The sequence below is a fragment of the Mustela erminea genome, chromosome 4 (genome assembly GCF_009829155.1).
Source record: "Mustela erminea isolate mMusErm1 chromosome 4, mMusErm1.Pri, whole genome shotgun sequence".
Lineage (NCBI taxonomy): Eukaryota > Metazoa > Chordata > Mammalia > Carnivora > Mustelidae > Mustela > Mustela erminea.
The window spans coordinates 24,384,052-24,411,738 of NC_045617.1; the positions used below are offsets into that span (position 1 = coordinate 24,384,052).

The 27,687-nt window shown below is 45.9% G+C and overlaps 1 protein-coding gene across 2 annotated transcripts in view; it reads right to left on the bottom strand.

Moving 5' to 3' along the window:
- Positions 1–27,687, bottom strand: part of SOBP (sine oculis binding protein homolog) — a 159,895-nt gene that overhangs the window by 20,665 nt on the left and 111,543 nt on the right. The window lies entirely within an intron of this gene.

Below are 27,687 nucleotides of genomic sequence, written 5' to 3' on the forward strand. Positions count from 1 at the left end.
TGGTGAAGACATGATCTACAATTCAAATATGACTCTTGTTTGCACAAATGTCTTTCCTTCATATGGCATTTTAAACAAGAATTAATATGAGTAATCTTGCCATAGCTATAAACAGATAAACAGATGTCAAAATTTTCAGTAGTTCTTTCAGTGCCTTACTTTTTTGACTGGAAATTACACACACATATTTTTTTTTCTTTTTTTCTTTTTCTATCTAAATTTCCTTCTTTCTTTCTTTTTAAAATCATATTCTTAGCACTCAATCCATACAGCGGTGGAGGAAGAATTGGGAAATGCTGTGCAATGGTGAGTTCACTGAATTCAAGGCTCTCCTCCATAAAGCGTTGTTTCCAATATTGCTCTAAACGGAAACTTGTTTTTGTTGAGGAGGGTGCCTGTTGTTCTGTTGTTGGTGCAGTGCTGTTGCCTTTTTTTTTTTTTTTTAACCATGGTAAACGGATAGCATTAAAAGATGATAACTTTTAATCACAATTGGTCGCATCAACAATGCAAAAACAACATATGCTGGGCATTTGATTACTTATCTCATTTAACTCTCAGCTTTCCTTGACTGTAAACAGTGGTGGCATGCTCGTATGTGACTGAGGGTGTATGGACTTGTGGCAGATGTGGGTCTGTATGTGTAAATCCAATCTCTTCCTTCTCATTTTTTTCCTCCACTGATATTTGCAGGTAATATACTGCAAGGCGTGAGACTGAGTAACATACACTTAATAGCACACATTCGTTTTCTGTGTAGTCTTATATCAAATTACCCTTTCAAAAATCCTTGTTGTAAGAAGAATAATTTCAATACTAATATACTTCTGCATTTCAGTACAGTATTTTCAGGTTTCTCTAGAATTATAGGAATCTTTTTTTAAATCATAGGTGAGAAATCTGCATGTTTACAGGTGAGTGCAGAATTGCCTCTGATGAAAAGAATCACACAAAACCCAGCAAACCTTGAAAATTCTTATCTAGATAATGGTTAAATAAACTAGTAGTTAAACCTTGAGGCAAGTAAGTTATTATTTTAAAAACCTGATCAGTTTTACAAAGTTAATATGTAATGATGTGACATTTAAATCCCTATACGAAATAAAGCCACCCAATTGTTTCACTATTAGAACCCATAGAAAGCCTAAAATGTAAATTTGTAAGCTTGAAGGAAAAGATCAAATATAGCTTCTTTAATCATGAACTAAAAAAATATTATCAATGAATTAAACTAATTAAAATAATATGCCAAATTTTCTGGCATATTTCTTTTGGATCTTATTTTTTAACCATAAGGGGAAAGAGTTTTCTGAAATCCTTAATTGGTTTTTAAATTGCCAGATTGAATTATTTGCCTCCAGAGGATTCCTCTGTTTCCTCAAGCTAAATAAATATTTTCAAGTGGAGTCACAAAAAATAATCTAAATATAACTTAAATGTTCTCCCTTCCTTCACTTTTAATAATTCAGTGATGAATAAGGAATGCTCACAGATCCATCCCAATTATCAAATGAGAATTCTCCACCACGTTTCATCTATTTCCACATAAAAAGAATTTCAGACATCAAAGTTTTAAAGCAAAATTCTATTGCATCAAACTTTCCGGTTAAAGCAAAGGCCTAATGTTTACAGCTTCATTTTCTGCAACATTCTAAAGCGTTTAGGTAATAGTATGAAAGTTTGTGACTGCCTCATTTTGGGTAATGTGAGTGTGGATGTGTGTGTGTTCTTGCCTTATTATATTTCAGTTCAGAACACTGCCCTAAAAACACAGAAAAGCAATCTTTCTGATGAAGCAAAAAATTATTAGAGAGAAAAAAACCCGTCACTTAAGAAATAATGAATCAAGTCTGTCTTACAGGAGACATCATTTAAGATGAGGTCAATGAATTTATGGCACAAATGGCTAAATCATGTGAGGCAATAAAACACGGTACCATCATTCATTCCACATCTAACTAATGACACACTTCTGGTAATTAAAGATTTCATCATAGGAGCCTGAGCTGATTACTTAAGATGTGATAGTTAGGTGAAAATACGTACTATAGATCTCCCTCTTTAATAAAACAACATTTTCATATCCATGAAATACACAGCATGTGTCTCATAAACTATGGTTTTCTGAATTGCCTGTTATGGGGGTAATCTTCCTTTCTTTTTCCACAGGCGGCTTTAAATTTTTTTTTTTTTTTTTAGTTTTTTTCTTAATATGCCAAGAAGTACCAGAATTCCTTCAGATATTTTAAAAGATAAAGATTAAGAAGTACAGAGCTCAACTCACTGGGCTCTGGAACGAGTTCCCCCTAATTCCACCCCAGCTTTGTTGCTGTTGGAATCTGGCCTCTTTGGTTCCACTTCTCTCCCTAACAGGTCCCAGATTGGACAGAGCTGAAGCCGGAGCTGCTTAACGATGGCAATCTGGGGCCTGAACAATCGGCTCATGCAATGCCATTGAGCAGGACAGCTGAAATGCTTCGTATCACAAATACATAATGCATCACCAGGAAGACAAAAAGATCACAAAGGAGATAAACAAATGCGTATTCCATTCAACCCTCTAACGGCAGTCCTCAAAAAGATTGAATTTACCTTCCTGGGATGTGTCCAATTCTGAACAACAGAATGAACATTTCCTTTAGTCCATTTAGTATTTCTATTTTGGTGGCTGGCTGCCAGGTTTGTACTTATAAGCTCAGTGGCCTGATGGACTCACTCCTTTCCTGTGATATAAATGTGTGGCAACCTACACCCGCTAAACTACTCAAAAGACACTGCCTCAGCAGAAATATCACTTGCTCTTGATAGAAGAGAAATGGAAGGCGGGACTTCTGGTTCCTATAACTCTTTCCATCTTGTATTTCTCCTGGAAAGAAAGCAAGCTATTCATGTTGGCAACTGAGCCTTTATTTTTACATAAACGTCCAAAGTCAAAGCCGAAGTATGCCATGAGGTTACCCACATGGGCATAATATACACATTCTACTGGGCTTAAGAGAAGATGCGGGTGACTGGGGAGGGGGTCGGGGTTCCTAATTAACACATTAATCAGCTGTCGACTGTGGGAGTGAAGTTCACCCTTTAATGGAACCCACCGCCACCTTCGGAGTGGTAATCTGGTGTGAGGCAATATTTAATTAAGAAACGCTTTGGCTGAAATCTTTCTTATCTGGGCAGGGGCAATTGTAGCAATGGACCAATAAAAGGATGTTAGCAATCCCCTGAATGCCATCAACAATCTGAAAAACAAAACAAAATCTTCGTGTGCTCCTGACTTTCCACAAATAGAGCACCCAGGTAACAGCTCAGAAGTTATAGCTCCTTAAATGAAATTGTAGCTTGTCCTAAGAGGCTGGTTCTCTGGGTCTTGGCCTGTTAAATGTGGCAAACAATCAGTGTTTTTGGAGTCTGGGGTCTGCCCTACCTGTGGTCACCTCACCACATGAACTGACCCCACCCAGACCCCTGCTTCCAGCCTGACCCAGAGGTCCCAGTGTCCCAGCAACTGTTTTTTGGGGGAAGGCACTACCTCCATCGAGGCCCTAATTCCATGCCCTTGGGCAGCAAAGGATGCTATGGAAATTGCCCGGGATTTGGAATCAGAAGACATGGGTTTGATTGTGGGCTCCGTTATTTACTAGCAGTAAAAATTTCAGCTTCAGTTTTTTCCTCTGTGAAATGGAACTAATGGTAGTAACGAGCCATGCCTGTGTGCCCGGCAGATCACCTGGCTTGCTGCACAGTGTGTTTTATTTTTGTTTGTTTTTTGCTTTTTTTGTTTTTCAGTCTCTAGCCCGCCTCCCTCATGGTTACTGATGTCCCAGGAACATCCCATATGTTTAGGTTCATTTTAACTAATGGGAGGATGTTTCTATGGCAGTGTTAGTAAGGAACGGGTAATTGCCATGCACAGTTTTCCAATGGGCCTGTGTGTCTTTGAGAGAGATAAGAGTGTGTTTCTCTGTTTCTCTCTGGGCAAATGCCTGCTGTACCTCATAGACACCAGCCCCCCAGCTCTGCTTCCCAGGAGACTGTTCCAGGATAACAGAGGGGCTCTGTCTGCAGAGAACCAAGCCCGTGGTTCTATATGCATCCCAGCTGACCACCATCCCGAGAAGACTCTAGTCAGCTCCTGCCGAGCCCTCTCTTTCCACGGCCAGCCATTCTCCAATTCAGGCAAAAGCTTGACAAAGCAGCACGGCTGCTTGGAAATGAGTGTTCGGACCATTAAAGGGAAGAATTCCTTTCCGGCTCAACTGCTCTTTGAATAGTGGAAGCCATAAACTGTGCTATTCATGTTTTATTAAAAAACAGAGCTGATGAGCGATCTGCTTGACTCATTACGTGGAAGGGCCAAAAGCCACAGTAACACAGCCTTTCCAGACAGGATGACCCAAGCCCTGCATTGGGAGAACGCACAGGAGGACGAGCCCCCGTGGAGCGGGGAAGGGTGCACCAAAACCTGATTCGGGGACCCAACTCACCATCCCAAATTTCCTTGCGAAGTTGGACTAGAGAGTAAAGGAAGGAAAAAGATGGCCTTAGCCATAGATTTTTGCAAAGCCACTCAGAAATCAGGAGAGGGATTTAGAAACAGCAAGAACTGTTCTTCTTCTTCTTCTTTTTTTTTTTTTAAGCAAATTCATGGAGAAGTTCATTTTCAAAATAAACTTTCTGCAGGTTTGGATTTCAACATGATGATGTTTGCTACATAGTTCTTTTTATTTATGGATCTTATTGGGTTGTGTGTTTTGCTTTGTAGTTTGGGCTCTTTCTCTCCCTTTCTTCTCTCGTTTCTCTAATAGGATCTGGAACTCAAGGAGAGGCCAACAAGCATCTTTGTTAGAATTAAAAGTCTCATTAGAAGACTGGGCCTGTAGGAAATTTATACTGTGACTCATGTTCCTTGCATCATTTTAAGCTGGATTTCAGAAGTTTTGGCCCAGGTGACCAGGGCAAGGTCCTTCTTTTGCACATGTACCATGAGCTCTGTCAAGCAGAGAGGAGATGGGCTTGGTCTGTAGGACCTCAATGAGCACTGAGAAGTGGCTCATGACTGACCCAAGTCTATTTCTACAGCCAAAGCAAGAGATGGAATCCTGGCCTGTATTCAGTGACTGGGTGTCCTCCTCACAACCAAACACATGATGGAGAAGAAGGCGATTTTTCCCTTTGGTCTGATGTGTTACCTTGCCTGAGAGCATTAGCATATCACACAAAACTCTCTGCTTCACTTCTGCTGAATAAATGCAACTTACATCTTCTGAACCCAAGTCATCCAGATGGAAAACTAAAAAAATTCAAATGTTGGAAAATCTGGTCTACCTGGTGGAAATGTCTGCCTCTTCATTTTCCAGTTGATGCCTTGAGAGGACGCAGAAATAGCTCAGGAGATCTCAGAGCAATGAAATTGAGCCCTGAAAAGAACCTTAGAGATCAGCGGGTCCACTCCTCCAGCCTCCAGCTCCTGGTGGGGCCGGGCATCTAATCACTCTGAGTCTCAGGCGCTCAGCGGTGAGATGAGCTCATCGATAGTGACAGAGCTCCCCGAGACACCTGCCAGGAAGAAAGAACCAGCCCATTCTCCGACTGCTTCTTGGAGGCTTGTAGCTGTTCCTGGTAAACTCGCATTCACTTACCAACCCTGTACTGATTACTTGGAACCTGTCCGGCACCTGGCTAAGAGTTCTGCTTGCACAGCCTCATTCAATCCTCTTTGAACAGTCTTTTTTTTTTTCTTTTAAAGATGATTTTTTTTATTTGACAGAGATCACAAGTAGGCAGAGAGGCAAGGCAGAGAGAGAGGAGGAAGCAGGTTCCCCATGAAGCAGAGAGCCCAATGTGGGGCTTGATCCCAGGACCCTGGGATCATGACCTGAGCTGAAGGCAGAGGCTTTAACCAACAGAGCCACCCAGGCGCCCCCTCTTTGAACAGTCTTGTGTATACTTCTCGGCTCCCTCAGCTACAATCTGAACCAGCTTCTCCCTGTGGATCCTCGGAATTGTTCCCACTTACGCCCCTAGTGTCCACCTCTGCCCAGTCCTCAAATCTCTCCAGGACAGCCCATCAAAAGTTATGACTTTTATTATTGTGCCTGCCGGAAGCCCCAATTTAATGTAATAAGAATTGAGGACTAACAATAGCTAGCACTATTTAAGCATTAGTAACCATGCTAACTCTGTTACCTCACTGAATCTCCACAAATCCCTTATCACCTGTGTAACGGGGGTTTATGGAGGTTAAATAACATGCCCAAGATTATCTGCGCAGGTAACAGACGGCAGATCCAGATCCTAACTTAGATCTGTCTGGCTTCAGAGGCCATACTGCCCCCCACTATCTCAAGGATTTTTGCATTTTCTTTTAAAGCTACAGGATTAAGATGGTTGACTAGTATTGATAATAACGTCATTCTGAAATTCCAGAATTTAGTCCTCTAAGGATATTCACAGGTCAAGCTCAATCGGACTCCCCCAGCGAGCTTGGGTTCCCCTCTACACATACACAGACGTCTTCCAGGCAGCACTCCGACTTCAGGTGACAGGGAGAATCATCGATACATCCACACAGCCAAAGAGTGGTCCACGTCATAGCGACCGATCTCCTCTGCACTGAGTTTTCTGGTGGCTTTCTAAAGACGACTGCAGCACAGTTGGAGAGCCCTATGGAGCCTCATTTATGGCAGCCTATTCTGTGGTTGGGCAGTTCTATCAAAAAGCTTAACCACTTCACATCCCGGTCACTTCCACCCACTGATAGCAGTTCTGTTCACCAGGGTCTCCTAGCATAAGCCAACTCCTCTTCTGAATCTCAGCTTGTCAAATACTTAAAAAGAGCCATCAGAGTTTCCCCGGATCATTATTTTTAAACAACTGGGGGTGTCCTGTGTCCATTCTCCAGGAGGGTACGTTCCCAGAGCACTCCCATCCTGTCTGTCCTCCTGTGCCTTGTACCGAGGCATACACTTCACCTTGGTAATGCCCCTCTTAAAGGGTAGAGCCCGGAATGGAATGCAGCAGCCTGACCTGCATAGAGTCCAGGAAACTCTCCTCTCCCTCTCCCAGAACACTATACTGTGCCTCCACTAATACCACCCAAGAATACATTTGCTTTTTTTTCTTAGCAGGCATATCCTGCTATAAGGTCTTTGCTTTTTAACAACAAACATTTACTGAGTAACTGTTAAGTGCCAAGTTCAAAGCTTTTGCTTATCTCCCTTAATTCTGGCAACAAACTTATAAAGGAGCTACTGTTATTCCTATTTCACTTGAAAATGAGGAAACAAAGGTTCAAAGAGATGATGTGGTTTCCCCAAGCTCTCACAGCCTACAAATTGTGGAGCCAGAATCCAGATCCAGAACTTGCAACCCATCCTCTCTCTCTGCCACACTGCTTGCTTCATTCTGAGCTTCTGGTCAACCAAAACCTTTTTTTCCTAAGTGCTCATCAATCATTTGTTTAATGATATATTCAAGGACTTCTGAGGGAAAGCCAACCAGCCTACTGTGTCTAGAGTTTCAGAAATGAGAAACTCTTTCCCAATTTTGAAAACTTGGTTAACATTTGTCCTTTTTCTGTCTTTATAAAGCCTCTCCCATCTATCATGATAGAGCAAAGATTATATAAAAGTAGATATGAAATTATCTACAAATTCCCTCAAAAGGGGCTCGGAGATCTAAATTTGCTTAGCACAGCAGGTGCTCTCCACCTAGCTCTTTGCCCACAATGAGGAATTCATAGCCTTCTTTATGGTATCCATCCCACCCAGTCTCAAGAACATTCTCTTTATGGAGACAATGCAAAGAAACCAAATAAAAGTTGCCCAGCCCTGCTTTCTCACCTGCTTTGGTTAAATATTAACCATTTGCTCTAAACATTGATCTATCCAACTCTCCTTCCGGTTCCTTTCATGAGCATAGCCCTAAGAGCTCCCTTTATTACCCTGGAGAGTTCCCCAAGGGTTCAGTCCCTTATGCATCCTAGCCTTTTTGACACAGAATTCATTTTTGGAATTTCCCGCCCCTCATGTTGCTCCTCCAGCCCTAAGATTACACTGAGTCTCTGATTGTGGGTCTAAATCCACCTTTCCTTGGAACTTAAACAAAATTCTGCTTTTCTCAACTGTAGGGAATGTGGCTGGTCATATCGAGCATTTTCTCCCTCTCCATTGCACAGTCCAAGATAGCTGGGTCACTTTCCTCTCCATCCACACACTAAGCAGCTGTCCTCCATCTTAACCAAGTGCTGATCAAATTAAGATTCTCCTTACTGTTTCTCTACCTTCTCAGAACTATCAACAAGACATGGGAAGAAAGGTCAGTTACTCCATTTTTAAGAGAATGACATTCTTAGTAGATATCTAGGTAAGCTGTCCCCTTTCTTGCTTCTTTGCTAAATAATCTGTTTTTAACATCTGCTTCAGATTTTGTACTCAATACTCCAAAATAATTCTTGTGATGTTTCTTTTTATTCTCCTTAAATTCCCATCTTACATTTCCTCTGAGGTGCATGGATTACAATGCAAAGATATATTTTCCTGAATTTTACCCACCTATTAGAAATGTTTGGGGGGAAGGCGGCGTGTTGTTTTATATTTTAGTTCTTTGTGTTAGCTCTAGTCTAGGCACCAAAAAATCCAAAAAACCAAAAAACCGGGGCGCCTGGGTGGCTCAGTGGGTTAAAGCCGCTGCCTTCGGCTCAGGTCATGATCTCAGGGTCCTGGGATCGAGCCCTGCATCGGGCTCTCTGCTCACTGGGGAGCCTGCTTCCCTTCCTCTCTCCCTGCCTGCCTCTCTGCCTACTTGTGATGTCTGTCTGTCAAATAAATAAATAAAATCTTTAAAAAAAAAAAAAAAATCCTCCAAATCTCCGTGGCATCTCTGAGATTGTTTTTATCTTTTTGTGCCCACAGTCCAGGGTAACTCAGCCCTTCCCACTGTCTGCCTTGGTAGCGAGATGTCAGAAGCCATTGGTTTATTCCTGCTCACGACTTTGTTTACTCTTGAGAAGGACTGGTCCCATCTTCACTATCCCATCTCTTCCTGTGTCGCACCTGCTGACTTCAGTGTGGCTGGTTTTACAGGTTTATTGAATAGTTTCATCTCTCTTCCCTACCTCACAATTTAAATTTTTCTTGATGAGAATAAATACATTATTCCCAATCTTCAGTCAATGCCCCAGGCTTTTACTCTTCACGTGGGAAGCAGCAAGGCTTGGCGAGGAAAAGTGGTGAGCTAGGAATCAGAAAACCCACGTCCTGCCTACCCTGTAACTTTGGATCGAATTTCTGTGCCTTTGGGCCCTCTGTCTCCCTTCAAGTTCTGCTATGAGGATCAAAACGAATAATGCAAATGGAAGCACTCTGAAAAACATAAGGTGTCATATAAATATAGATATTTTAATTTTTTATTATAAATGTGTAAGAACTACCTTTAGATGTAGACAACAAAGCACAGAGCCAACTGGTCTACCTACACTCTACTCTTATTTACCCGTATTCTTCTATTAAATCTCAGTTATAAAAACAAAGAGAAAATCCACCACTATGAATTTTCCTGTGATGTGTACTTCAAAGTAAAAAAACACACCACAAAAATAAAACCCAGAAACCGAAATCAACAAAACACTTGACCCCCCAATTCTCCACTCTTTCCAACGGCTTGTGGAGTGTTTGACAGCAATGAAATTGCAATAATGAGGAGGTCTGCGGGCCAGGTTGTGGTCTTAGGCTCACTGCGGATGTTTTAGCCCTAGGCTCAGCTTCAGGCCAGCACCAGTCGCCTGGGCCAGAGTCACCAATGGAATCCCTTATGCTTAGTCAAACACAAATGTGACATTTATGGCATCTGGTGCACCATGCTGCCAATTCAAAAGGCCTAGGATGCTGGGCTTATAAACTTGGGGAAAAGAAAGAATATCGGTTGCCTATTGTCTTTTTAGTTAATTAAAACCTGCAAGAACACCCACTTTGTAGCAGTTTCTTAAGTCTCTAAGAGATACACGCTGGGCTTCTTCTGATTCTGGATCTACACATTGGTTCCTTTGTCTCCAAAAAGCTTCCTGGATTTGTGTGGACTGTTGTTGTGCCTGGTTCTTTTCCATCTTTGTTCCACGAATTTAGCCATTGTGCCTTGCCAACCCCCCTGGTTGAAAGGCAGAACTCCACCAAAGCTAGATTCTCCACTGACCATCCCTCTTCCAGCTCTGTTCTCAAAAGCAAATCCTGGGCTAACCTGACCCAATCTCCCCACCCAGCTTTAACATCTGAAGGGCTAACTGGTATGAAGCAGGACAGCCAGGACAAAGATTTGTGTTCCTACATGTTGAAACACACCTGTTATTCATATAAGTCCTTTCTTTCGGTAAATTCAATGGACTCAACAGACACGATCACAATACCATTCACAAGAAGTCTACAAAGAGACAAGCAGCCAGGGGCGCCTGGGTGGTGCAGCTGGTTACTCTTGGTTTCGGCTGAGGTCCTTATCTCAGGGTTGTGAGATCAAGCCACGCACTGGGGTCTGTGCATGGAGTCTGCTTGGGACTCTCTCTCTTTTTCCCTGACCCTCCCACTTGTGCTCACGCTCTCTCTTTCAAATAAATAAATCTTTAAAAAGAGAGAGAGAGAGAGACTGCCAGATAATATGTTTTATTTTATTTTATAGATTTTATTTATTCATTTGCCAGAGAGAGAGAGAGAGCAAGCACAAGCAGGGGGCATAGCAGAGGGAGAGAGAGAAAGAGGCTACCCACTGAGCAGGTTCCCTGATGTAGGGCTTGATCCCAGGACCATGGGATCATGACCTGAGCTGAAGGCAGACGCTTAACGACTGAGCCACCAGGCAGTCCAATATGTTTTATTTTAGAGATAAATTAATACTAGCAAGAATTACATACCAATGGTCAGTGTTTGGGTAAAAGCCATCTCATAATCCTTGTATAACTAACTACATCATTCTTTTTTCACTCTGACGAAGGCAATGAAATGGGTAGGAATACTTCCATTTTGAGCCATTGTACAACAGGACTCTTGGCTTCCGGGTAAAGAGAAATGAGCAGGACAGCTACCTAATCCAGGCATCCTGTTCGAAGGGCCTCCGATGTGGTAAGGTACCGAAGATAGGCATATTTGGGGGTAACCTAAATATGTGAGGCCAGGCCTCTCTTCTAGCACTTCCTATCTCAGAGTGAAATAAGGGGCAGTTCTGAATATATTCTGGTAGCTCGAGGCATGCACATGGTAGCACGTGCAGAAGTTGGGAAGAACAGGAAAGGAAAGAAGGAGGAGGAGGGAAAGAACTGTGTATTAACTAGTTTGTACCAGAAGGGACCCACGAGATGCCAAGTGCCTGCTATGGCCACAGCTCACTGACCCCAAGGACACCTCAAGACCTTGGTCTGGCTCTGCCTAACACGGACAGAATAATCCAATAACCCATTAGGTATCCCTTCCTCGGGAAGGCGGGAATTAAGATGGCTCCAAGAGACTAAGCAGTGGTAGGGAGAGCGCTTGTGGGCATAAAGCCAGATGACCACCAAGAACAGGCAGTAAGCAGGAGCCAAGGGGCAGGAGAGGTCACAAGGCAGAGTGGGGAAAAAAAGACTGAAGGGGCAGGAGGAAAAGTCAAGTGTCAGGGAGCTGCAAGTCCTTGAAGGCCAAGAGCTCAAGCAGGAAGCAATGAGGGGGGACACTAAGGCAGCCCAGCTGCCCACTTATTAGTACTCTGGGACCATCTTTGCTTCCAGAACATCTCCCCATTCGCCATGAGCATAAGCAGCCGTGGCTACGCCCATCTCACTTATTTTCTTGGGCATCTTTATAGTGAGACTCTATGACTTTAGGAAGACCAAGAATCTAACCCAGCTTTATACACTTTCTCCAACTTAATCCTTACACCTCTGTCAAGTATCCCTCTCTGTGGAAGGTTGAGGAAAACCTGGGACAGGTAGTGACTTCAAAGTCCTTGAATGATCCTCATGATCCTTGCCCCGTTGACAAAGAAGCTCTCTGTACCACGTTACCCCTGGATACCCTGCTGCCGGTGTGAGCTGCCCCCCAGGGGCAGCCTCAGCCCACGGAAGCAGGAAGCTGACACCAGGGCATGCCTCTCACATATGCCTCTCAACACCAGCACTGTTTCGGAGGGTCACCACAGAAAGGAACTGTGACTGTCCATCAGGGCCTCGCTTGTCCCTGAGCCCACCGCAACTGCCCTCTTCTCACTGACTGTTCCTACCCCAACTTTCTATCGCCTATAGGGTATTCTGGGAAACTCTCATCCCATTCATGGCCTGCTCCTGTGAAAGGATTCTATGGCCAAGTGACTCTGCGAAATGCTCGTTGCCATATTTAAGTTTCTTCTGAGACGTTTTGTAGAAAAGAAACATGTTTTACTTCATTAATCCAGAGTTTCCTCAACTTCACAAAAATAGAGCTCTTTTTTTTTTTTTTTTTCCCTAGTAGAATCTTAACAGAAGAGCACTTTGGAAAATGCTACTTTCATGATCTGGCTGCCTCTAAGACAGAAGCATGAAACCTAGGCCTTACCCCTAAAGTCTCTGTGGTGCTGGGTCCGAGTCTTAATGGAACCTTCACACCCCAGGAACCTTCACACCCCAGTGTACTGTCCTGCACATGGGGAGGCTTCCGTATGCAACTGTTGGTTGTCAACCAAACCACAGGAGAAGGGAAAGGTGATTTCCCACGCCTGCACCCTTCTGCCTGTCAGCAGACTCCGTCCTGCCAGGAGTCAAGGTTACGTGGCCCCTTGTCACACTTTTCTCAGCCCTCATCAGCTTCCTGTGCTCCCCCAGGCCTAGCCGCGATTACATTTCAGCCTGTGGTTTCAGCTTCTGCCATCACGACAAACTCAATTTCTGTCCTCTCAGTTCCAGCCACCCCACACGGCCCATAGGCCTGGCAGGATGTCATGAATACCGTTACCTGCCGTGGGACCCTTCCAAACCGCGAGGCTCCGCCCAACAGCGTTTTGGGTCCCGCCACTGCCTTCTCTGCATGGCAGACAAACACGCGAGCATCTAGTGAACAAGCCACCACAACTGAGGTGGCCAGCTCTTCAAGAACAACAACAAATGGCATGTCGGTGTCTTCACATGTAGACACAGAGATGGGTCTTACCGGTCATGCCGAATAAAAATATCAAGAGATACTCCCTCAGACAGCCTTGCTGGTACACGGGTTCTGAAGTAAATTCCATGGGTCTGTGAGAATTTATTCTACTCTGACTCCCATCAGGCATTTCTTTTAAAGATTTTATCTATTTATTTGACAGACAGAGAGCTCACAAGCAGGCAGGCAGGAAGGCAGAGAGGCGGTTTCGGGGGTAGGGAGCAGGCTCCCCGCTGAGCAGAGAGCCCAATGCAGGGCTCAATCCCAGGACCCTGAGATCATGACCTGAGCTGAAAGCAGAGGCTTAACCCACTGAGCCACCCAGGAACCCACCATCAAGCATTTTATCTCTTCCCTGGGCTGTTCTCTGCCTTAGGCCTTCGGACAAAGTCACCCTTATCACAAGTGAGTGACACAAGTGTCCTAAAGGGCCAGAAGAACTACGTCTCCAAGGGGAAAGGGTGATTAATTATCCCTGGCCTAAGTAAATTCTTCTAATCAGACACCTGCCTCCTGTAACCCATACTCCTCAGCCTGATAAACCCAAGGGTAAGTGTGGATGGCCTGATACCATGGTTTCTACCAGGTAACCAGACTCTCTCAAGCTCCACCAGTTGGAAGAGGGCAAATTCTCTTTTAAGTCCTCTTGACAGCATACAGCCATCCACGTGCAGAGAAAGAGCTGTGACAATTACCTAATGAGAGAGCATACCACTACCTAAGCCTCCATCCATACCCCTGTTGCTAGAGACTTCGAGAGAACACAGGCCTGGCCCTGAGATCGTCACAGTGAGCTGTGCAGTGAGCAGCCTCACTGGCTAATTGAGCTCTTTGCTGAGCACCAGTGAGACGTGAGACGTGGGTTTGGATTGGAATTCCATTATGAGTTTTTAATAATTAAACATTACATGTTTGGAACCTCATTCTTCTGTATTACTTTTTAAATATTAATCTAGTTATATCAGCTGGACTTCCTACAGCCTGACACACGGTACACGGGAGTCCCACCGAGACAGACAACTGTGTCCCCAACTTAAACCATCTTTGCCGCTCAGTAACAGTAAATATGGCGCTGGACCCATCCTATACTGTAATTACCCCTCCTTTTAGAAGGCGGCTCCCTCTGTCTTTCGGCACACTCACACTTTCCTCAGCATTACGATGACTTTTTAAACTAGCAAGAAGCCAAATTAATGTTCTTTGGAGAGTTTTCTAACACCCCTCGAGCTCTCTGGAGGGAGGGAGGCTGCCCTCCTCAGAACCGGGGTCAGGATATGGATGCGGAAGGCATGTGAGCGTTTCCTTGGATCTTACCCCACACTGCGATGAGACCCCAGCAGAAAAATGCAAAAACAGGAGCGCACATAAAAACCTCATTAAGGGCTAACCTTGCTATACACAGTGCCCTCAAGCCGACAAGGCTTCTCCCCAGGTGCCCGGCAGCCACTCTCCTGGGCGAACGCTCCTGGGGCTGTGGCTGTGTCCTCCCCTCCGCCCATTTCATCATCCCTGTCAGTGACTCCCCGGGGGTCCCCTCTCTCTGCTGCTGGGGGTCTCTGGCTCGGGTTTTGCTGCCTGGCTGTCCTCAAAGACCGAACCCCCTGAGCACAGAGATGAGGCCTTCTTAACTGCCTGATTGCAACAGTGGGCAGCCGGAGGTCAGATTTCAATGGAGCTGGGATTCTAAGTCAGGCAGGACAATTAAGGACCTTCTAAATCCAAGGATGGGAGAACCAACACAGCAAGTGTCCCCTGCTCTGGGGATTGTGGGCTCTGGGGATCGTGGACCCCACTGTTTCTGCAGTCAAGGTAATCATCAGACCCGCGTCTGCACTCGGCCCCTTGCAGAGCACAGTCTCCAATTTGGTTTCGATTTGAGAATTTGATTCCCTTTTAAGACAAAGCTAGCAGCACAGAGCCGCCATGAGCTGTTTTAAAGAGTAAAACACAGTTTCACTTAACACAAAAAAGATGTAGGATTCAAAGCAGAAAATTACACGGGAGCTACCTGTATTATAGAAAAAGGGCCCTCCCAGCTGCCCACCTCTATGACCACAGAGGAAGAGGGCAGTGCAGACACTCCCAGGAGATTAAACATAAAAATCTCTACCAAATGTCAGTATATTGTTTTACCTGTCAGTACTATTGAATGGCTCATGCAAAATGCCTAAATGCAAATGTCCCTAATTAGTCTCACAAGGAAGCCTGGGGTCCTGTGCCCTCTCCTGACAATGCGTGGTGCCAGCCCAGCTGGTCCAGGAAGGCTGCAAGAACCACACAGTGACTGGTGGGCCCCGGAAGCCGGGACCGCCTTGGGAGAGCTGTCCGTACTAGACTGCGGAGGACAAGTCAGTTCCCAGCATGCTAGAGAAATGCTCTAGAGGGAGAGAAAAGCTCCAGGCTTATCAAGGGTTCTGCCATGACTTAGGCCGCCTTCCTCCTCAACCAGCAGTGTCCAGTTCTCCCCAGAGCGGCGGCTCCTTTTCATCCAGAGTTTCAAGATCCATTCCCACCAGTCACAGGAATGGATGTCGTGTCCCCTTCCTTCCCTCTAGAGACAGGACTAACAAGCAAGCGGAGAAATGGGAGAATTCGGGCACCTGCCCAGCCCTGCATTCTCTCCAGAGCTGTCCTCTGATTCTCGAGGGCAGATTTCTCCTCTGTTCCAGGAGGAGAATCCTGGTTTAAAGAGCATCAAGCACTTGTTACAGGTGGACAGAAGTCGTTCAGCAGGGGATCGATCGCCCACTGAGCTTTTTGTGTTGTGAGACTGAGGAAAGCAGAAAAAGTGAAGCTTTCCCTGTTTGCCCGATCCCCAGAGGTCATGGTGTCCTCTAGATTATGTCAGCCTCTGTCCCTCTGATTTTCGAATGACTTGGAAAACAGAGTGTAGCATTCCCTAAAAAATACCTAAACGCTTCATAAACCCATTGTTTGGAAGTACCCCATTCATATTTGTTCTAAATCTTTCTTTGCTTAATTTCATTCCATGATTCCTACCCCTTGTCTCTATTAATAAATGGATGCCTTCCTTCTTAGGTGCCAACGTCCTTCAGACACCTGAAGACCACGATGAAGCCAACCACCCAGGTCCTCAGACCTCACTAATGTGCGCCGAATGCAATAGAAAGAATGATGACACAGTCTGTGCACGTGCCTCAGACTCCAGCTGAATCTTTCCTGCCTTGATAGCTCCCCAAATCCTTATCCACGCAGCAGCTCTATTTTGAGTTTCCGAATTATCAGCCAAGAGGGGAAATGCCAATAGGTCAGAGTAGTACGCAGTTATCAGAAGATATTTAAACTAATGCTCACACTGAATCTGTAAACAGGAGACAAAATCCCCGAAGAGTAATTAAGTCTAAATATTTCAGAATTTTCCATCGATGATGCTGAGTGGCTTTTTTTTTTTTTTAAAGGGGAGAGCATGCTTTAAACAGTGAAAATGATAGATCACTCTCAAATTCCCTTTTGATACTTTTGCATTCAGCATTTCACAATTCAGCAACTTTTGGAAGTTCAAGGTCACCATGCCTAGGAGTTGAAATGGCACCAGAAAGTCATTTCATCCCACCTTGCAAGCGGAGCACAGAGCCCGGCTACAGTATACTCCGCTAGTCATCTGACTCAGCTGGGATGCTTCTGCCAATGGGGAGCTCATTACTTCACAAGGGTGCCCATCCTACTCTTGTTAGCAAACTCTTCCTGATCCTGAGAGGAGGTCTGCCTTTCTGCAACCCCTATAGGCCTGGCCATCTCCCTCAGGGCCACTCAGCATGGCTGCCTCCTTGTCCAGGGCAGTACATGACTGCCTTTCATATACCTGGGAGAATGTGTCTCCAGGAAAGACATCCTCAGTCACCTCTATTGTCCTTAAGGCATCATGATTTCCAGACCACCACAGCCCAGAGTGCCCTCATCTCACCCCCATTTCATTCTCAATATGTGACACCCAGGGGAAACACAACACCCTCTAACCCCGCCCTCCAGGGATGGGCAGAGTTGAGCCTAGGTGATGTGATCTTGTGTTTGCTGGAAAGATCTGCCTTCCTCTTCCTCAGCCATGACAGTCTACCTTTAAAAATTTCTTTCTTTAGGTTAAAATATTACATATCTGGACTCCTCTGTAAAAAATCCAAATACCCCTGAAGGGGCAATATTTTAAACCACCAGCAGCCAGTAGGAATTGATTTATTCAACATCTTTGGACTGATACCTGGATTCTAACCCCCTACTTTGTCATTTTTTAGCTGCAAAACCACAAGCAAGTCATGTAACCTCTCTGAATAGGAAGGAGTTAATCAGCTGAAGTATCGGGGACTACAAGTTCTTTTTTTTCTTTCTTTCATTTTTTTTATAAGGATTTTATTTATTCATTTGATAGAGCACAAATAAGAGGAGTGGCTGGTAGCAGGAGAGGACACTCCCCATTGAGCAAGGAGCCCGACATGGGGCTCAATCCCAGGACTCCGGGATTATGACCCAAGCTGAAGGCAGATGCTTAACCAACTGAGCCACCCAGGTGCCCCAGACCTATAAACTCTTAAGACAACAGTCATCAAACATTAGCCAAGTATCTGTGAATTTAGAGCAAACACATTCTTTCTTCTCTCTTTCCTTTCCACTTACTACCTCTAAAACTGTCAGGAAAAAAGACCTGATATCTACAGACAGGAGTACAGTGGGTCCTTATCACCGTTAATATCAAGGCAGTTAAGGAGTGACATAAAATACCTGTGTGAAACTCCAATCAACAACAACCTAATGGTTATGCATTTTTAATAAATCTTTTTCTGCCATCCCTCTGAAATATTTTGAGGTATCACACTTGGATCAAAGCCAAGGAGAATTCCTAACCTGGACAGGTGTTTTCCTTCTGGGGTCCGTCCTAGAAGGACCCTTGAGAACCTCTACATATTGATCTTTGCAGCAGAAGCAGCATGGGAAGGATGAAGCTTGCAGTTGGGCACCCAACCCCCTGCCCCCGAGTGTCCTGAGCTCCTGCATACAGACAGCTCTGGGGCTCTGGGCCTGGGCTTCTCCAACTTGAGTATACATCATAATCACCTGGAGGGCTTATTATAACACAGATCCCAGATACCTGCACACCAATGTTCACTGCAGCATTATTCACAATAGCCAAAGTGTAGAAATCACCCAAGTGTCCATTGACAGATGAGTGGATAAATAAAATGCGGCATAGACATAGAAAGAAAAAATATTCGACCATAAAAGGGGGTGAAGTACGGATACACACTACATCACGGATGGACCCCAGAAACATCCTGCGGATTGAAAAAAGCCAGACACAAAAAGCCACATATTATATGATTTCTCTTGTATGAAATATCTAGAACAGGCAAATCCATAAAGACAGAAAGTAGGTTGGAGGCTATCAGGGGCTGGTGGGAGAGGGGAGGGAGGGGTTATTGCTTAACGATGCTAAAGTTTCTGTTTGGGGTGATGAGAAAGTGTCAGAAACAGTGGTGATGGTTGTATAACATTGAGGGTGACATGGAATGATACATCTAAAATGGTTAAAATGGCAAATGGTATGTTACATGTATTTTACCATGATATAGAAAAAAAAATTGAACCCCTCAGTTTCTCGGGGGTGCACCCCCAGCGTCTCTGCTTCAATAGGCTTGGAAACCTACTGCTCTAAGCCCGGAGAGATTAGGCAAACCCTTCAAACTCTCTTCTCATCCTCCTCTGCTTTGTGGATTGTCTAGAGAAACTCAAACTTCTGTATGTGTGTAGCAATGTCAACACAGGCTGCAAATCGTAAGACCAGCCACATCTAGGCTGACTCGAGGCTCTCCGTTCTCCCCTGTGGTTTTCTCAAACCTCTTTTTCTTCTCATTCAGTTTTGAGCCACCACCGACCAGTACAGATGCCAATAATTAACACCAGCTTCTGCGGGGTAGACGCAGGTGCAGGTCTGAAGGGGCCGGTGGGTGAGTGACGAAGGCGATCTTTTGGGCCTTGTCCTCGGGAACCCTGCCCCACCCTGCAACCCGAACTCGCCAAATTCACAGTGAAGTGTTTTCAGATAGGACTTCGAAAAGTGCTCGCTGCTTAAAGTTTCAAAAGATCTTGAGTGCCAGGCTCTGTGATATTGATCTGGGCAAGATCCTCCTACGGGGCTGTGAGGATGGAATGCTTATGTCTCATTTGGGGTCGAGTAAATTGCCGAAGAGCTCACATTTCTAGGATTCTCTTTTTTTGACATTCTTGGGTTCACCTGGAGTTCACTGGTTTTCCTGACGGTATTACTTAACTTCTCCAAATTTAATATATTTTTGTATTCCTGCTCATGTGAGTGTTGTATGTCCACGCAGGCAGGCTTCATTGAGCTTAATTGAGAGTGTGTTGGGCCTTTTCCCTGCAGAGGTAACACTGAGCGGCTTTTTCACCCAGAAACAGCAGCATTGCAGTCACCGCTGCAGAGTGGCCTGTCATCAGTGGTGGACATGGAAACAGCCACGGCGACCCAGGTGAACTTGATGCCTGGCTGAACGGGCCCGCGGGTGGAGCAGGTCCTCCCACTGGGCTGAGCGAAGCCGACAGCTTTTCCTCAGCCAGCGGAGAGCATGTTGGTTCCTTTCAATTTGCGGGGCTGTCATGTTTCAATATGAAAATGTTGCTTAGAGCCAAATGTTAGTGACAGCAGCCCGTGGCGCCGATTGCAGTTTGCTCTCTTACTCCTGCTAAAAATAAGCTTGCTTTCCCTGGATTCCTTCAAACTCCACATCTGCAGGAAGTTTTTGTTGCTTTGGCTGGCCCTTTTCTTTCTTTCCCGAAGAAGATGACGGGTCTTTGGTTCCACGGGGGAACCTCTCCCCTCTCCCCTTGCTGGGAGAACGGCATTCTGAACAATAATAATAAACACTCGGGGCTCAGACGATCCCTCGAAGGCATCTTACTGGTTCTCAGTTACGATCACAGGCCCCTGCCTCCTAAGTCTTTAGTGAAGGTGGAACTGGGGCAGCTACAAGGGGACAGAATCATTTGACCACGAGTGAAAGACGAGCCCACCGGGATTAGCCGGGCAGGCTGAGAAGCACAACCTGAGGGCGAGCCTTTGTGTTTGGGACACGCCTGGCAGCAGCCAAGCAGAGAGCCTGCTCCCTCCCGGGCTGCAATAATTTTGTTTTCCAGGTATGAAACGCACACCTAGCACAAGGTAAGCACAGCAATGATGCATTCCGAACACATGCTCAACTCTTCTTAAGGCAAGTATTCGATTGCCTTTATCATTCTCTCTTCCTTTCTCCTGCCCATGGTGTGAGCAAGTGAGTGGTGGGCAGGGGTGGGGGGCAGAGAGGGAAAGAAAGAGGGAGATGGGAGGAGGGGTTGGAACAAAGGGAAGAGGGGTTTAGGTGTTCTCAGAATCAGCCAGAAGATCTTGTTTGGAACAGGACCTGAAAGCCTGGAATCACTCAAGGAGCTTTCCTGCTGGCTCCCACTCCCAGGAGTTTGGATTCAGATTGTCTATAGGTGAGTGGAGCCTCCCTGATCAAGGGCCATGGGTCGGATCTCGGGTCTCCTGGCTGTGTCCTTCTTCCCGGGCCCCTCTTCCTCACTCCCCGCTGCTGCTCTGGGCCAGCCGCCTCAGATGCCCCCTCCTCTTCAGGAGCTAGCAAGGATTCTGGCTGAAATGTTTGACAACAGACAGTCTGGACGAGTGTTATGGCTCCTTCTCCCCCGGAAAGGAAGATGGACCAGCTCTGCAGTCCTAGCCCAGCGGTCAGGCTCCAAAGGGCCCCAGACAGCTTTTCCCCCTCTGTGGGAAGGAAAGCCTCTGCCTCATTCTCCTTCTGCTCCCTGCTTTGGCTAAGTGCCTGACACACATGTGCTTGACAGAGGTTTGCTGGAGCATTGAGTGCTTTCTCGGTTTTCCCCAGAGCTCACAGCCTCTGTGCCTGTGCAGGTGAACTCCAGTTGGGAGAGGAGATGTGACTAAGAAAGAGATGTCTGCCAGTGAATTCCTATGAAGTGAGCCTCCGTGAGCCCCAGCTTGGCTTATGGAAACTGGAGATGTGTGTCTATGGTGGAGTCCTCATTGAACTAGACGCACTTGGCCAGGAATGGCTCCTAGAGTGCCAAATGATCGAGACCTGGAACACTGGGCATCATTTTCAGATCATGACCCCACTGGCCGGTCCTGACTTAGCATTTCCCTCCCGGTTTAATCCTCTCTAGGAATAGTGATGATGTGCGGGGTGCAAGGCTTCCCCACCCGGCCTTCCAGAACCCATGTCCTCCTCTTTCTATCTGTGGTTCTTAATGCCTAATGGAGCCAGGTAGAGAGGTCCTGGGGAACAGCTCAACTACCTTTGCATTAAATACAAATTCCATACTACAGGTGGACCTATGACAAATAATCTCCACATTTCCCTCTACCATCCCTAGACCCTAACGTACTTACAATACTTGATCAGGAAGAAGATGTATAGCCCAACAGTACACATCTTGGGGCTTTTCTTATCTCTAAGAGCTTGTACTATAAAATCCAGTTTCCTCTGACAGCCTAGGCACACATCCCTAGAGAGGTGATCTTCAGTGTGGGGTGGGGTAACCCGGCAGAGGCAAACATGATCCACTGATGTCATGGAAGAAAATACTAGAACATTGAGTGTTTTCTTGTTTTTAGTTGTTGTTTACTGGTGAGATGTGTAATCAATAACCTGCTGACATCACAGGTCTAAGAGACACAGTAGACCTTTACTTTTCATGAAACTGAATAGCTGGGGGTTGGGGTGGAGAAGGAGTGGGGAAAGGAAGATGTTCGAGGATACTCCCTGGGTTTTTCTTTGGAAAGGGAGATGAACACCAGATCAAAGGTGATGGATACCCCTTTTTTCTCTGTCTGCCTAAAGAGCTTTCTGATGTCAAATCCCCAAGACCCACCTGATTCCTTCTCCCCAGTCAGATGTGATTTATCTCTGGGACCCCTCTTTGCCACTTTTCCCTTGCTCCAAGCTCAGGTCACTGTCATTTCTGATGTCACTTGAGTTCTTGTCCTGCCTGTCCCAGATTCTCAGCTCTTTGAGGGCATCACCTATCTCTTAGGTTATCTCCTGAAGACCTTGCACATAGTATCTGATGGAGAACGCTCAGAAACATAAGAAAGCTTTCATTTAAAAAAAAAAAAAAAAAGATGACCTTGTCTACAGTAAGGTCACCGGGCACTAGTCAGTGTTTTCCTGGCTTTGAATTCTAGTAAGTAAGAGCTCACAAACAGATTTCAGACTTGCCACCCTATGTCAGTCCCCTGAATTATTTTTGCCTAAAAGACTTTTTAAAAATCACTATTTATTGTCACTGCCATTTCATTTATAAAAAAAAAAAAAAGAAAGAAAGAAAAGAAAAAAGACATTTTAATACCACACAGCTAGAAACGATATAGTCTCAGAAAGAAAAGATCATCCTTCCCGAGATAGAACTTTGGGACCTTATGCTGCCACATAAAATATCTTTATAACGTCCTCACTCTTCATGCCCTAGTCCACAGTTCACTACTTCAGAACCTCTGAGGTGGAGGGAGCCCAAGAACACAAAAACTCCAATCGAATCGCTGACGGCCTCTTGCTCCCCAGCCCAGGTGGTCAAGGGAGAGACAAGCCCTTGTCTGAATAGAACTTCGATGTGTAGGGATTAAGATGTTTGTGCCACCTCGTCTCCATCAGTCTGTCTTCCCACAGGTTACATCCTTTCAGGGCCCCGATCTCCAGCAAACAAAACCCCAAATGTCAATCCAAGGCTTTTACCTCAGATAACGTCAAAACCCAAAGAAAATAACACCAAATGGTGAAATTCCAAATGGTGGAATTCAAGTGAGTTGGTGGCCTATCCTTTCTATTTGAGTAGCCCTTCAAGTTCCAGCATATTCATGACTACAGACCAAACTACCTCTCTCTAGAGCTGGTCCTATATAAAGAGGTCCAAAGCTCCAGCAGCCATGAGGACCCTGGACTGACACAGGGTTTCTTATACCTGCTCAGAGGACAAAGCTCCCTATAGATCCCCCATGAAATGTTGATACAGTTAAATCTATCATTTGGACTAAAAACAATGTATACCTAGAAAATGATTATGTTGATGGTACGACATATAGGCCATCAAGAAAACCCCACCTCCAGCCACAGTCTGCCCACATGCACAAAAGGGCTTGAATGACAAGTGAACATCTCTTCCTGAACTCCTCAGTATTCATTTGGTTTTTTTCCTATTGTTTCTTCGGTTTGTCAAGTGCTAGCACCTGCTGCTACAATAGGTACCAGACACCAAAGGCTTAAGAATTATTAGAAGAAAAACTCTGAAATGGGAAAAAATTATATTCATTAACTTCATTTCTTTCTACAATAATGCCAGTATTTGACATGAGCAACGGAACATGACGGTCCAGCTGGAGGTACGTCAGTGTTCCTTGGGAGCCTGATGATAACAGGCTGGACTAGTTTACATTGGGTCTGTCCCAGAAATTCCAGGTGGCCACGGACTTGATCTTTTAAATGAGCTGTCCATTTCCTATTGTGCAATAAGTGGTCACCAATTGCCTGGAAAATATCAGGACACTTGATCTGACCAATATCTATTCTGCCATGTGTGGGGAGTAGAAGACAGACTGGGAAATAAAGCCGGAGCCCCAAGCCACCTTGATGATTTATAGTGATGACTGGCAGAACATCTGAAAACAGGTATCCTGGAGAATGGACAGTCGCCATATCAATAGAATCATCCAGAGCACATCCCTGGGACTAAACATAAGGTCAAATGCTCGCTGGCCCCAGTCCCTTGGTATAGACAGGGACTTTTCCCCATAGTCCTTTTTCTTGGTGTGGACAACAGACTCTGTCCCCAGACCATGCAAAACCCAAGGCCTCCCCATCTGCCATGTGCTAAGCTCCCTCACCTTTTTAAGGCACATGGTGGGAGGGGTGGAGGGATGAGGGTGGTGAGAAGCCCCAATCTGGGCACCACTGTAGGCAGCATCTTTGAAGTCATGGCACTGGGACTGCCTTGGCTACCCTTCCCATAGTGCATGACCATCTGCCCTAGCTAAGAGAGGCCAGCCAAGTCTAGCCCTTCCTGGTCCTGTAGGCAGAAAGCAAGGGGGGTGCATCCTGGTGCAAAGGCTGGTCCCTCATCCTTCCCCAACCCAGACTATAGATCCCACTCCACAACCCCACCACCTCCCCTAAGGCAAGCTATGAGGTGAGGACCCTCTCTTTTTGTTCTAGGGCTTAAACAATGAAGCCCAAATTCCAGGCACCAAAGGCAATTTGGGATTTAGTAACCTAACCCTTTAGATGCCTCACATTTTCTTTCTAAATTGGAGCTCAGACTTCAAGTATGCAGAAGTGGTAAAGCAACAGGCTAAGCTTCCTGGGGAGCTGCACTGTCCTGTGGCTGTGCCCCCCACCCTGCTGCGGCACACCCGCCTTCCCTTGCCCCCAGCCTGCTCCTTCTGGATGCTCCCGGCAACATTCTCCCTTAGCTGTGGGTAAGTGTTCCACCTGTCATACACAGTAAATTTCTCAATGGCTGTGAAAGAGATTCTGGAAGCACGGGGGAGGAGCCCGGGGTGTGCATGGCTGAGTGTGTTGTGGGCATGTGTCCTATAATGGTAAGGTGCCTACTGAAGCACACTCAAATTTACAGGATAAAAATCAATCATCATACCCTAGCCCAGGGCTTCTCCAACCTCAGTATGCACGTGAATCCCCTGGGGATCTTTTCAAAAAGCAGGTTCGGATTCAGTATGGCTACATTCCCACCAGGGGCCCAGTGGGGTCCCCACTGCTGGAGAGTGGACCACATTTGAGTACTAAGGGGCCATAGGCAAGTTGGGGTGGGAGGATCAGCCCAAAGTCAAGGGGACCATTTCCTGAACCCCAAGTCAAGGTACACAGTCTAAGGAAAGATTCAGGTTTGCTTCCTGGACCCAGGGGCCGTCTGGGAACCATAGCAGGATGCTAGAGCTTTGGACTTTTTGGAATATTCACAGAGATTGGAGCTAGTGATTCTCAAACTCATCTTCTGAGAACCCACTGTATAAGCCGGACCCAAAAAAGCAGCTATTGCAATTAGATCACTTTTGTCTTCTCGCAGACCACTGGAAAGAAATGTTAAGGCGCTGATTTTGCAAAGTTATGGTTTTGTCCTCTATATTTTTCTCAGCTTTAATTAGAAGCCTTCAAGATTTAGCTACGGCAGAATAATCTCCGGTAGGAGAAAGGCAGCTAATGGAGCAAGAGGCAGTGACCCCTGAGCATCACCAGCTCTGGGGTCCCCGCTGCGGCCCCACTGTTCCCACGTGGCTCTGCAACTACCGAGTGTTTAACCCTCCAGAGCAAGGCTCAGCCCTCCTTTGACTTGCCGTATTCCCACTGGGACTTTGAAAAAGTTATTATAGTATATAATATGTGAGATCGAAAGAAAAATGTACCCAGAGAATACAGGAAACCTACAGCTTGTCTGGTGGACGGCTGGACTGTTCAGGAGAAAAAGTTGAGGGAAACTGAGTGGTCCGGGGGGGAGGGGAAAGAAAGAGGGGGCGCAAGCCAGCAGAGGGGTGAGAGCAGGAAGTGGGAGAAGGGGAAGATGTATCTGAGCAGGCTGACAGATGACTAGATCCTGCATGGAAATTCAGCCAGAGAGAAATTCCTGGTGATCTAAGAACTTTCATGAACTGGAATGTCGTATATAAGCTTTTCATAGTACTGTGATTTAAAAGCCTTTTACCAGCTTGAACATTCAGTAAAAGTTGAATTGGACCCATGCATGCATGCAAGGACACACACACACACACACACACACCCCTCTACACACATACACACACTCTGGAGTCTGGCTCAAGAATCTAAAACAGCAAACTCACGGGCCCCCAAATGTTGGCACAATCTGCAGGCCTGGGTCCAGATGCGAGACCCAACTCCAAAGCCAGCTTGGAGGGTGTTATTAGACCACACATTTCTAGGTGTCGCCCTCCGAGGCGCACTGTGGTGAAAGCGGAGAGAACAAGCCTACCCCTCCCTGCCCACACCTTTCTGGATTCTGGAGGAAAGGGGGGGGGGGAGACAGGTGGCAACAGGAGTTTGGGTTTGAGTAGGGGTGAAAATGCGGAATTGAGTTTAGATGCCTCTCCCTTCATGAATGGAGTGGCCACGTCTCCAGAACAGGGACATTTGAGCAGGGAAATAAACACATCACAGGGCAATCACTGCAGCGTCCATAAACAAGAATTACCCACATTCAGTAGGAAAGGACTCAGTTCACAGGCCAAGGCTGCTATATCTGCTAACAAGCATTCAAAGACGACAAAACCAGCAAGCAAACTGCAAAGACTACTCATCGAAAACCAGGAACTGTCAAGCCCGCTTCGACAGCTTGATTATTTGTGAACCTGTTTATGTCTTTATATTTCATTTGTGTATTATAAATAGCGAAAACTACTCCCAGTTCACACAATGGGGGATTAAATCGGTCAATAACTCGTAGTGTTTTAAAAAGAGTGACACTATTTCCAAAAGCTGGGCACCTGAACCCATCTGTAAACCAATGACTGATGAAAACTGACAGTAAGTGTGAAACGGGAGGCTGGTGCAAATCCTGGGACACGTGGTCACCACTCTGATGGCGAAGGCATGGTATCTGTCTTTGCGTAGGACGCCCCCAACAAAGGACATCCCCAAATAAGGAAACTTGCCCGTGGCAATTCAGTTTGCTCAATTCAGAACTTATCTCCCTATCCTCCAGTTTTCTAGAAATTATTACAGGGGTTGGGGGGACTCCAGGCCCCCACAGCATGAGAGCCACAGGCCTCCTCCTTCTGGCTCTGCTTTCCCAGAAACTCACGATGAGACCTCATGGTATCTCCCAGCTCTGGGTGAAGGGGACTGGGGTGGACATACCAGCCCGGGACATCTTCCCGGGCACAGAGGTTTCCTTCATGCGCCCAAAGCACTTTTTTCAGGCTTCTATTACGTGGTACTCAAATTGCTTTTGAGACAGTTTTCCACTGTGTTTTAAAAGCCAGCCCCAGCATGTCTATAAACATCAGTTCATATTCCTGGAATAAATCTTTTTTGTGTTCCGTCCCACTACCCACAGGGGTACAGATGGCAGGTTTTATGTGGCGGACACTGTTTACAATTCAACCCCACGGAGGCCCATGAGATGCCACAAATGGAGCCCACACAGGAAGACAGCCCCTTGGGCAGCGACATTTGTCCCGACGGGCCAGGAGGGCCAGGAAGGGACACACCCTGAAAGTACACGGGCTAACATACATTCTCCATTCAGGGCCGACAGTGGGGTCCTGGGCATCCCCGGGAGGCCCACAGAGATGCAGGCTTGACCCAAGGGACTGCAGGGTGTGCTCGGCCCAGGCATACACAAAATGCCCAAAATTGGCCGTAGACTTAAAAACATCCACAAAGCAAATCCTTCCCTACCACGAAGGCCCGCCGCGATCATTTGCATGTCCGTGAGCATCTGCGAGCTGAGTATCAAAGCATCCTTCTTTCTATTCTGATGGACAGCCATTAAT